This window comes from Coffea arabica, chromosome 9c (assembly GCF_036785885.1).
Source record: "Coffea arabica cultivar ET-39 chromosome 9c, Coffea Arabica ET-39 HiFi, whole genome shotgun sequence".
Lineage (NCBI taxonomy): Eukaryota > Viridiplantae > Streptophyta > Magnoliopsida > Gentianales > Rubiaceae > Coffea > Coffea arabica.
In genome coordinates, this window is record NC_092326.1 from 35,623,768 (window position 1) to 35,637,369 (window position 13,602).

A 13,602-nucleotide genomic window follows, 5' to 3' on the forward strand; every position below is an offset into this window, starting at 1 on the left:
GATAAAATTGAAATTGTAAATGAAATGGGGGAGGCAGTAGTCGCAAGAGGCATTAAAAAACGAGGCGGTGGGAAGAAAAGTAAAGTGATGCGAAGTTGGGTCGATAAATTTGATAGAATAAAAAGAAAATCTAGATTATCAAGAACTACACAGACTACGGTATGGATCAAATTTTGGTACTTGGGGAACATTTATGCTAAAACTAAGTTATTGTTATACTATTAACTAAAGTTTAGGTAACATTCATTATGAAATAATATTATTGCCGTGTCAATACTGTAGGTCTCAGAATCGGAGCCGACGTCAGTTTCATTTGAGGAATACATGTTTATGGGATGCCGTTCATCTACTAACTCTGTTTCGATTAGTATAAAATGGACATGACTCTTACTTTTATTTGGATGTTTCTAACAGCATAAATAGTTACATTGATGTTACATTGTGTGATAATGTTGTTACGGCCGTCATCCCTCCTGATATATGTATTTTGTTTGTCTTATACAATGATTTGGCCCATACGAAACTTGTAGACGCATTCAATGAGTCAGACAGTGAATGACCCTCCAAATGTTGTTGCTCCCGATACCGATGAAAGTCAAACGGTATGCATGCATTTAGTAGTTAAAATAAAACCTTCTTGTTCATGTAGTAGAGCTACCTTTTTTTCTTTAATTGTAACGGTGGGCTCCCGAAGGCTGTCAAATCATGCAAATTATGTAGTTAACGTATGTTCGCTTTAATAACGTATTATTTTTTATTATTTCAAGATCCACCGTTTGGCTAATCAGGGGCCTCCTGCAAATGTCCCTACAGAATGGATGCATCCCAAATTTTCTATTTTTTCCAAGCATAACTCCATCAGAGATATCTTAATGGTCTGATATATCATTTTTGTTATAATGTCTAGTCCAATTTAACTTTATAAGTGAGCAATATAGGCACTGGTAATGATTTGTTGACAGTCGATTACTTATACTCTATAATGTAGGAGGAGCGTGGGGCAATTTCAACACACTGTGATGTTGATGCATATCATGTATTTGCACCATCACCTCAGGTGATAAACTTTTATCGTTACAGCACATATTTATATAATGTTATTAATTGGAGACTTGGACATCGTATATCATTAATCGTATGTTTTATTAATAATATTTGCTGATTTGCCATCGTTACGCATTTCAGGGAAGAAATAACACACAGGGATTGCAACTACGCGTTGATGTCGCCTCCCCCCAAAATGAGGTTGATGAATGATGTGTAACTATACATTTTGAACGAGACATTAAGTGGTTATCCCAACTTGAAAATGCTGCATATGTACGTTACAAGCAGTTAATAAGCTGTTACAACTTATTGACGAGATTATACAGGCACCATTGATGTTTCACTCTTTTCAAATTTAGACAAATGGATTACAATTGTAATCGCATCTAATGTTAGTAGTCATCAATAGTTTGTATTGGGTTGTATAAAATTGTTAGAAAATTATAAAGTTGGTAGAAAATTGAAGTAACAATTTTACAATAGAATTGAACGTATTTTTTTGTGATCGGATATTTTTCACTAAATCGACCATAACAGTTGAATGGTTATCGTGATATGTATACCATTCTACTACATTCAATTGCATACCTTAATAACATATTTATTGGCATAGATCGCACCGCCAAAAGTACGATATATAGGATAACACAATCTAAAGTCTAAATTGTCTTGATTTTGTTATGATGATAAATTTGAATTATTATTGGGCTATTTTTATAAAACATTATCATTTAGACCATTTGTTTTGCATCGCTTGACGAATTTAGTGCACCATTGACATGATATATCACAGGCATATCAATTGGTATTACAAGTTTTTAGGTTAATTAAATTATGGTCAAGTCAGGTCACGACCACATGTTGGTAATAGGTGCGCATAAGAAAATGATTTCTTGGAGAACTAATTTGTAACGTTAAAATGAAGTTTTACAATGCAACAAAAAAGGAAGAACGAACAGTACACAATGGATTACAACCAGTTAGGGATATGTTACTGTTACGTTACAACTAGTTACGACTGTTTAACAGGCATGATTAATATCCAAATATGGTAAGCAATTTATTTGAGTAGAGATTATAATGAGTATAGTTTTACCGCTACCCTAACAAACATTGAACTACATCCCTTGTTATCAGTTGTATCCCATACAACACCTGGGAACGCCGTCATGCATTAGACAATGGGGTATGTACCTTTGAAAGTCATCGTCGCTTGATTCAGTAAAGTCAGATAGGTCCGGATCGGATATAAGCATGGGATCTGCTAAAATGTGCTGAACATCAAATTGTTTTCCAATACCATGTCTTTTTGCGGCTTGGATCTCGTGAAACCTGTGAAGCCTACGCTCCATCTGCATAACTTCTCGTTGTAGTCTATGTAATACGCTTGCATCATTGGCTTGTGGTCCTATAATAAGATCCGCCGACCTTGTTCTCGGGACGCGGAGGCCATGCCAGCCTACAAAGTACCTCTAATTCCATTCTTCGCTCACGAACAGGCTCCCATATGGGTTCATGGTTCATAACGGAATAGCCAGACGGTAGATGATTATTGACGGTATTTTTAAAAATGTGACCAGTTAGTCCCAGAGAGTTGTTGGTGTTAAGCGGAGCATTCTTGAACTCGCGTTTGGTACCATATAAAATCCTCCCGTCTAGTGTTTCGTACTTGCTGATGGCATTTGTTGGACCCAACGATACTTTCCGTCTTTTTTGCCGAACATTTGATGGTGAGCTTGTATGAGATCCTTCGTTTGTGGATTGCATGACTATACTGATAGCTACTGTTTTTTGGTTGGATGAAAGAAAGGATCTACTGATAAAGAAAAAGGTGGGAGAAAAAAAGATGTAGAAATTTTTAATGGAGCACCTGTTTCAGACCATGCATAGTAAATGGTTTCTTCTGGCAACTTGACCAACTGCTTGCTGTGTCATTTCATGCTGTTCTCCACAGGATAGTACTCCTAGGTGAGTTGATGAAACCATGGCAACCACCTATTAACGAGAGAATAGACTCAACGTTTGGTCAAATGTATAATGTGTTGATGGAATAATGGTTCAATTCGATTGGATCATGACCTGTACTCCAACAACCATTGGGTCGTGAATACCCAGTTATACGTCAGTCACCTTACCTTTCAAGTGTAACAAGAAGTTGCAACCAGCATATGTACGTTACAAGAAATTAATAAGCTGTTACCGCTTATTGATGTGCTTGTACAGGCACCTTGTCATTTGCTTGTATGTTAAAATTTAGACAATTTGTTTATAATTGTATTAATGATAAGTATTACAGATAGTACTACAAGCACTTCAATATGTAGTACTCCTTCAGTACAGAAATGAACTTACAATTGGCGGTTCGGCTTGGTTCCACGTGACCACATAATAAGTAACAGTTTCACAGAAGAACATGATACTTCGTTGGGACAAGTAATTTGAAAGTATGGTAACTAATATTTAAAATGCAACAAATTTTGATTACGCCATGTACCATTTTGAGTTACATCTAGTTATATATATGTTACAATTCATTACAACTAATGAATTTGCAATCGGCAGTTTTTCGTCTTATCTACTTAAAACTGGTGATATTACAACTAGAAATTTCCTGATATTACAACTAGTGATACTACAACTAGTTAATATCTGATGAACCTTTCCTCTTCTCTTGTTTGTGCAATTGCACTTGGCACAAACAACAAGTCCTCCCCCCAACACATAAAATTTCATTAGACACTTTAGTAAGTGTCTAATGAGAACATAAAGATGATCGATTCGAACCCCAAAACAATTGATGTAGCGGGGCCTTCTCGAACATCTCATTAAATTAGCGAGATCTTCTCGAACATCGTACAACCTACTGGCTGCTATTTGGCAGCCAAGAACTTGATTTTTGTGTAAACCCTCTATTGATAACACTGCAATTGAAGTTAGAGGCGGGTTGAAGAATACTAATAATAAATTTCAGGCACGAGTTCATTGCCACCCTTCAATAGAATGATATGAGAAGTGTGAAGTAATTTAAAATGAAAAATATTTGTGTAGTAATGAAAGGTGGACGAAAAAATATTTGTTGTTGAGGGATATACTACTGCACCCGCGCCCTTTTATAGTCTGCCAACAAAGAACAATGTGCTAAAATATCACTGGACAATGCATTCCAGGGCAAACAATTTCGTCCTGGCAATGGAAGCTGTAGAGTTCAATGCATGCCATTGAACTGTGTCACATCTGTTCAGACAATAAAACAAATTATGCAGCTTTTGTCATGAAATGACCTGTATACCAATATTAAGGGTCACGTGGATAAAGAGTTACACATCAGTGGCCTGTACATTTCACTATGTACGGATTGCATTACAACCAGTTGAGTGTATGTTACAATTAATTATAACTAATGAATTTGCAATCTGCAACTTTTCGTCTGCTCTATTTAAAACTAAATAATATTCCAACTAGATATTCCCTGATGTTACAACTAGTGATAATACAACTAGTTAATATTCGATGAAACTTTCCTCTTCTTTTGTTTGTGCTATTGCCCTTGGCAGAAACGATAATTCCTCCCACTGACACATTAAATTTCTTAGACACTTTATTAAGTGTCTATTGAGAATAGTTACAATGATCATTTCGAACCCCAAAACATTCGGTAGCGAGGCATTCTCGAATATCTCATTAAAATAATGAGATCGACATTTTTGCATATGAAGCCAACTAGTATATCACGGGAGAAGAGACTGTAGACTCACATGCAGTGCTTGAACCATGTCAGATAAGTTTCGTTACATACAAAGCATTAGATTTGTAGTACCGACAGTGAATATACGTGTTACGTGCTATTTCTAATCGTTTACATGACAGCAATGTCGTCCCAAATGTGGAAGCATCATGCTGCGTCACATGCTGCTACTGAATTATTTCAAATCAATTCAGACAATAAAATAAATGTTGCAGCTGTCTTCTTGTTCTGGTCCTGTACACCAACTTTGAGAGGGGTGGAAGACTACTAATAATAAATTTTGTATTCGGGTTCATTGCCACCTTTCAGTAGTATGAAATGGGAAGTGTGAAGTGGAATACAATGAAAAGTGTAAACGATAATGAAAGGGGGATGAACAAACTTTTGTTGTTGTGGGAAATTTTGTAGTACAACTGCGCCCTTTAATTAAGTGACGCTATCCCATTCAAATTGATTGACAATCTACCAATTGTCCTTAATTTGCCAAATTTAGGAAATTATGAGGATGGAATGTGTATTTATGAACTTGAAGGATGAAATTAATCAAAATTATAAAATTACAAGGATAAAATGTGTTGTGCATGAAACTTTAGGGATGAAATTGGTTAAGACCTTAAACATTAAGGGTGAAAATTATATTTTTGTCGACGATATAAACTAGCAAAGATGCTTCTCAGAAATTAGCAAGTATGAAATAAGTAACATGTTGACTGGGATCTAACACAAAAACATCTCAGACATCAAACGACACGTTTGCGAGCTGTTCATGGCTAATATTCGGCCAAACAAAATTAGTCCAGTTTAGATATCATCTTATACCACATTTTTTAACAATATGTGTGGAACCCTTCTAATTTTGTACTACAATTACACGTTGTCGAACGGGAGTTACACCATGTGCAAACAGAGTTATGGAGTATACAAAATGCACACACCTTCAGCAACGATTGCACTTGGAACCTTTTCCTGTGTATGTCCGCAAATTTTGCATTACTGCACCTATGAAATAGGCATGCCAGGAAGTAGATGACGGGATTGAAATCTATAGAGTAACATCCTTTCTTGGAATCATGTCCATTTGATTTCACACCTACTTTGAGTACAAGGCGTACAGGAGATAGTGTCGAGACGTTTGATGAGTGTTACGGCGAGTTACTAAACAGTTACGGAAACTTGCCCTTTTTTTATCATGAAAGGAACTTAACAAAAACTCAGCAGGTCATGTGCGTTGGTTGAGGCTTCCGACCTTCCGTATACCGTTTATATGTGTATAAAGTTTTTTCATGCAGTATTTGTTAAAAATAAGAATTTTTTCATGCTTTATGCCTTACCTGTACATTATTTCATCACACACTTTATCATCTTGACCCCATATTTAATATTTGATGCACAAGTACTTGACGTGGCTTTACACCTTGTTCAAAGAAGTGTTATGTTTGAGCAAGTGTGGTAGTTACTGACAATAAATGGATACAGATAATAAAACCTCCAAACTTTAATGCCTGTGATCGGTATTACAAGTTCTTAGCATATAGTTACGTTTTGTTTTTATAAAAATACTTGTACAAGGGAGGTTATTAATGACAATAAATGGTGTCTTTGGTACATATAATAGGGAGATTTGGAAGGGCAGCGTCCTTCGCACCAAGTTTGGACTTCATGGATGCATCTTAATGCTTTGAAAATGTAACTAATTTTTTTTCATTGTCCATACTCTTCATCATACCTCAATCTAAATGGCATTGATGCCATGGGTCTTCATTGTCTATACTCTTCATAGTGCCCGTATTACAAGTAGTTGGCATAGAGTTACGGAAAATATACATAAATATACATGTTCGGCTAATGTTATTACTGACAACTGCAACTCGAAGAACGCAAAATACATGACTTAAAATCAGATTTTATGGCCAAAACCGATAAATAAACAGTATGTTACAAAAAGACGCACATTTCGTCGCTAATATGGCCAGGTCGAAAAACTACTACTTCAAAAACATCCTTTGCTACTATACAAAAAGAGTCCTGAATTTACATTCTTAACAAGGATGATCTTGCAACCTTTTACTGTTTACTCCCAACCGTGGCGAAAATAGTGTCCTGAAACTTTGTATTATGCTCCGAACTACAAAGCCGCGCGGTGTAGATAATTCGATATTTCGCAACATTTTCCTGCACAATTTCACCTCTTGTATTAGTAAACCCGGGGATTGAGGTGTTTATTACCCGTTTTATTGCCACAAGTAGAAAAACAGATAGTTATAGAATATGATCACACCTCAGTAATTCGCACAGCCAATCTTCCACTCCAGTGTTCAAGAAAGGTCATCGTGAAAACTCCACTATCGAACCTGTACAGATCAACATATTGTGACTCAGAAATATGGACAATATACTAAAGTGATTGTAGTACACATTGCAATAGTAAGGTATTGGGGTGGTATTGAAAGATCCCATATTTTACATGCGATCGGGTGACACATGAGGTACATCAGCAACTAAGAGTTTGAAAGTTGCAAAGTCAAGTTCCATCCCAAATTTAGCTACCATTATCAGTCCGAGGGCACGTTGCTGCATGAAACAGAGTCAAGTAATTATTTGTATGATAAAAATTAATGAACAACTCCTATAAACACTCATACCAAGCGCTTTAGAACTGTAATATCTTTGCTCTTTGCTTGTTGTGGGTCAGGGTCTAGCAGATGCACTATGCGTTGTGAGACATGGAAGGAGTACACAAACCAGCAGCTGTCTACGAGGACAGGAACAAGAATCTGCAGTATAAAAAAAAATTTCATCAGCACGAGCATAATAGAGTAGTTTACCAATAACTTGCCAATATATAGCATGTCTCATCAATAGTTATAATAAGGTTATATCCATACCAACTGATACTTAGATGGATCAGCCGTTTTATCAGGCCCGCGGATCTTGAACAACTTCATAAGCTTAGTAGTTAGGATGTCATCGGGTTGTGTTTCGAATTTTCGAAGATTCAAAATGCCATCCTGTTAGCAATCAGTACAAGGGGATATAGATGTTTAGGGTGAATTTCACTGACTTGGGTAATAGATTGGTACATGCATTTGTGTGAAACTTTGATAATATTTTATTGAATGGTAGTCATTATCTAACAATAATTTTAATACTTACAACTGCTATAGGCTCGACAATATAGCGCTTGAGTCTACTGGTTGTACTAGCCTCCCCACCCCAGTTTATATGCCTGGCAAATATGTCCATGACCTGCGTACAGTTACAGCCAAGTAACAGAATGGGTTTAGTTACTGCCATTCGGAAAACGTATCGCTTTACCTTACCAAACCAACACAATGTATTATTTCTCGGGCTGAAAAAATATGCCTAACCCGAGTCGACACATGCATGCCATCACAAAGAGTCCTGAGGTCATCTCGTGTTAGAGAAAGTTGAAACATCTGAATGAGTGTCTCCCTGTCATTAAGTCAGATAAAGAGTTACTTTTAAAATTGGCAGTTGTTAGCAACCATGTTCTACAAAAAGTAAATGCTTTATCATAACGTTACATTCAACTTTAGCCAACAAATACTAGCGCTAATAAACCATGCATTCCCTAATATTCATCAATTTTACTACCTTATGCTAGTTCTTCATTACAAAAAGGATGTTCAAGAAACGTAATTCGGGAGAAATGTTACAATCTTATGGTTACAATTGATACCATTTTAGACTAAATTGAATTCCAATTCGAAGAGCATAAAAATGCATGAATTGATTACGAATGGACTGGAGGGATGCATTTAACAAATAGTGGCACCAATAAATCCTTAAGTGCCTGTATTATAACCTCATAATCGTATGATAAATATATAGGAACCTTACTTGGGATTCTTATGTACCTCCCACGCGAATGCAGCGATCCTTTTGTCGTAAATGCTGATTGTCACGTGCGAAGGCAGAACGTACTCGGCTGACCGTAGCATGCTGCTTTTCTTCGTTGCCCGAGTTGGCCTGTGCTCATTCTCATCTTCAACAACTGCTGCAGATATCAATACATCAGAAAATCAAAATGTTATGTAGTTCACACTGACAGAATAATGATTAGGGGTTAATATCAGAAACCTACCTTGAGGTTTCTTCTAATCACACCTAGCACCCCTCATGTTTTCGAAATCACACTTAGTACCTCTGGAATGACAACTTTGGTATCATTGTCAACCCCTCAATATTTTTGTTCCACTTTTACCCCCCTTGTGAACTCTATTTATGTAGAGTTAATTTCGGAAGCCTCCCTTGAGGTTTTCCCTAAATTATGAAAAATTATTCTGTAATTATGTAATATTTTTTGTATAAAGTGTAACTCTAATTGAACTATTTATAAAACTTATTAACACAAATATGATTATTACATATTGGACCCATATGTATACTAACAACTTATCACACTTCTATTGTAATGGTGTACAAGAAGTTTACATAAAATTATAAAATATTCAACAAATGTTACACTATTTAGGGATGGTTGATCTAACAATTGTTCCTATCCCACTCTCTAATATTAAATAGTCATGGAGTTTCCAGTGACGTTAACTTTTGGCAATGGACAGAGTGCCATTGCTAAAATTGCAATTCCTAAGTGAATAAAACACAATCTAGAAGTAATTCAAAGATGATGGAAATTCATGAGTATATAGCATCAGCAAGCCATTTCTACTTGACAATAGGGTATCGCAATATTAATAACTTACAAACTCCATTCAACTAGGATGCATAAAAAGCTATTTATACTACCTCATTTTCACAACAATGAAAGAGCAAGTTTATTTACAACTACAACCACATATTGAAACTATTACTGCCATTTTGACAATCCATATTCACATTTTTTTTTATCTTCATTCAGATCAATGTAACATTTTTTAAACAATGTATAACTCTATATGAATTATTTGTAAAACTTAATAACAGAAACGCAATCTGTTATAAAGATGTACAAGAAACTTATATAAAATTACAAAATGTTCAAAACATGTTACGCTGTTCAGGCACGATATTGTAGTGTTACTAAAGTTGAAGGGATGTGAGTTACATAAATAGAGTTCACAAGGAGGGTAAAAGTGGAACAAAAATATTGAGGGGTTGACAATGATACCAAAGTTGTCATTTCAGGGGTGCTAAGTGTGATTTCGAAAACATGAGGAGTGCTAGGTGTGATTAGAAGAAACCTCAAGGGAGGTTTCTGATATTAACCCTAATGATTAGGTATACATGTTATACAAAAATTTAATGGGGCAGCACATTGCAATAACGTTTAACCGATCAGCTAAGAATTCTTCAATTCATATGCAAAACTCAGATGTAACTATTAATTCAGACTAAATACTATCAAGGTTTCTATCTTCTGAACACAACATAATAAATTTAATTTGTGAGTACTTGTACATCAAATTCAAGACACTGTTTTTTTGTTCACTAACCTTTCCTTTTGCGACTATAAGACCGCAACCTTCTCGGTGTGTGTGGCAGATCCAAAGGATGCTCAATTCGAAAGGGACCTGTTGAGTCATCTTGGATGATTGTTGGGGTATTATTTGACTTGTACACACTGTCTGAAATGTCCTTCCCATCACTTGTGTTGCCAACATTTTCTGCCTCCTTCCCATCAGTGGTTCTCCCACTTTGCTCTTTTCCAACTGTCGTCTGCCCCATCGAATGTCGATTTGTTGGTTCAGTCTCATCTATTGCTCTGGTTGAGGTCCCAATGTCATCATTATTACCGCCTGCATCTTGTTCTTTTTCACAATCACCGTCATGGTCAGCATTGGAGTCCTTTCCTGCTTCTGCGGATTGATATTCCGAATGATCTTCACTGTCCATATCAAGATGTATTTGCTCTGAATCAGACATCCTCTGTTTCTGCTTTTCGTTTGAAAAGACCTCTGTTGTTGCTGTTTTGGCCCTAGGATGAGAACACAGCAATTCTGCAATATTTAATATCCTTTTTTGGCAACTCACTGTCATACTGTACACTTCTGAAAGCTCAACCTGCTTATACATTAACAAACCACAATGAATAGCCCGTTTCGACTTAATCTGAACAGATGAATTCATCATATTATGCATTGATCTGTATTATTTACTCATGGACCTCATGAAATCTGCCTGTTCGCTTTCAGGTGGTGAAATATTTTTCAAGAAAAGTTACATGAAAATGACTAAGCTGTATTTGGCACACGAATTGCATGAAGTATACAATTAACTTTGTATTTTGCATGAATAATATTCGAGAATTTTTTTTCTCTCTCGTTTCTGTCATAAAATATGGAACAAACGACATGAGCACACTGCGTTTCAAATGTAGCTAGATTATAGTTGAGCACTAGTGTTATTTGTGATCGGCGTTCGAAAAATCTTCCCACCTTTTTACAAAGCTTAACTACTTCTTTGTCCCATACTCGATTTACAACTAACTTTCCTGATTTTGTATGTCAAACATAGCAAACGCAAAATGATTGTATGCTGTACGTCAACACTTAATGATTGTATTTGACAAGATTACTTTCCTAAGTTACGTAGCTGTGGCTGCTTACGAATGATTGTTCAAATTATAAAAAATATATAACTTTAACTTAAGCAACAATAGCGCATAATGAAGTATCAGTTTTAACAGTTAGGCAGCTTACTGCGATATCATGATGCCCGTTGTCCATCATTATTCCAACTAGTTCAGGGGGTAGTTCATTTATCTGTGCACCAGATTCAGCCTCTTCTTCTTCATGCGTCCCAATCTACGAAAACAAAATCAAACCATCACTTCATAAGTACATGGTATGTGTGGCCTATACATACAAACTAGTAAGTTAAAATCCATCAAAAAAAAGTTATCGCTCTTACTAGTTTTCCTTTTCCATAACCTCCGAGATTATCGATTTTCAATGCATCCCGTTCTGAAATTAAAGCATCTGTCCATGCCTTTACTCTTGGTGTAACTCGAGCCACTCTGTGCTTCAGTATTGTCACTCGATCAAGGTAATGCACCTGCAATATAATTAGACACTGACACATCAATTATATCACCTGCAATTCAAGTACTATGCATAAACAACCTTCATGTGCCTACTTAAAATTTCTTTTCGTTGCATCCCCTACTACTTAGATCACTTACTAATTTTCAATATCACATAACTAAACTTACCAGTAGGACAAACATGCAACCCCCAACATATTGGTGCTGCTTTCTGCTTTTCTTCTGTATTTCTAATATCCTATTGCATAGTACATTTCTAACGTACTCTGCCCAGTTTAATGAGGGCACCTCAGTAACCACCTTCGTGCAATCCCATAGCCGAATTTTATGCTCAACCCGTGTAGTTGGAGCTAATAGACATCCACAAGCAAATGCAACAAATAGTCGCTTGAACTCGTCCCCACCGCTCATGCTTACTAACTCTTCGGGCAGCTCTTTCCATTTGTATGTTCGGCGACTTGGTCCAGAATCTCCACCCTCACTGCTATCATTATCTTCAACTGGTAATGGGCCATCATTTGGAATTCCAAGGATTAAACTGATGTCTTTTGCTGTTAAGGGTAGCACACCATCTCTATGTAGCTGAAAGCTACTTAGTATAGGATTAAAATTGTCGATCATCCAGGTTGCTATGCCGTTCGGAATGGAGCGACACTTTATTTCCAGCAGCCCTCCAAACCCCAAATCTCTGATTTGCTGTTTTTTTGTTTCAATGTTCGATGCTAACCAAACCATCTGATTTGGTGAACAACGAATGGTGTACTTCGGATTCTATAATTATAATTCAAGCACAAAAACTAGTTAGATATACACACATTATCACGTAACAACCTATTTCAGCATCCATGCCTTGTGCTTACCTTAATCTGCTGTTTTCCCGGTATAGTCTTTCCAAGACGCGCCATTTCTCTCTTGTATTCCTCTTTCTCTTTTCGATAGTTCTCTTTTCGATTCTGGACTTCTTCCTCGCTCAACTTATCATATGCTGCTTTAACCATTTTATTATACTGCATTGGATGCATATAATCGTGAATCATGTTATATGTAATTCAATATTTTCTAACACAGATTAATATCAGAAACCTCCCCTAATGTTTGTTCTAATCACATGTAGCATCCCCCAAGTTTTTGAAATAACACATAGCATTCCCGACAGTAGGATGTGACAGGTTCTCCTAATCAAAAGGTGAGAAATTATCCAAAAATCACCAACATCTATCCCATGCCACAAACAACCTTAACTCGTTCAGAGGCAAAAAGAAATTCGGATAAGTATTGTTATACCATAACCAAAGTTTCATAATTTAAAAATAATCAATGCAGTATACGGAGACCAATACTCCACTACAAGAACTAAGAAGAAAACTGCATACCAAAAAAGATTTAAAAAAATCAAAAAATTCTTTTGACAAACTGCTGATAACTGTTCTAAATTATGTAATATTCTTTGTACAACGTGTAACTCTAATTGAACTATCTGTAAAACTTACCAACACAAGTACGATTATTACATACTATACCCATATCTACACTAACAACTTATCACACTTCTGTTGCAAGGATGTATAAGAAGTTTATACAAAATTACAAAATGATGAAAAAATGTTACACTATTTAGGGATGATTGATCTAACAACTGTTCTTATCCCCCTCCTTAATATTAATTAGTCATGTCGTTTCCAGTAATGTTAACTTTTGGCAATGGACATAGTGCCATTGCCAAAATCGCAATTCCTAACTACATAATAACACAATCTAAACGTAGTTCAAAGATGATGGGAATTCATGAGTATATACCCTAAGC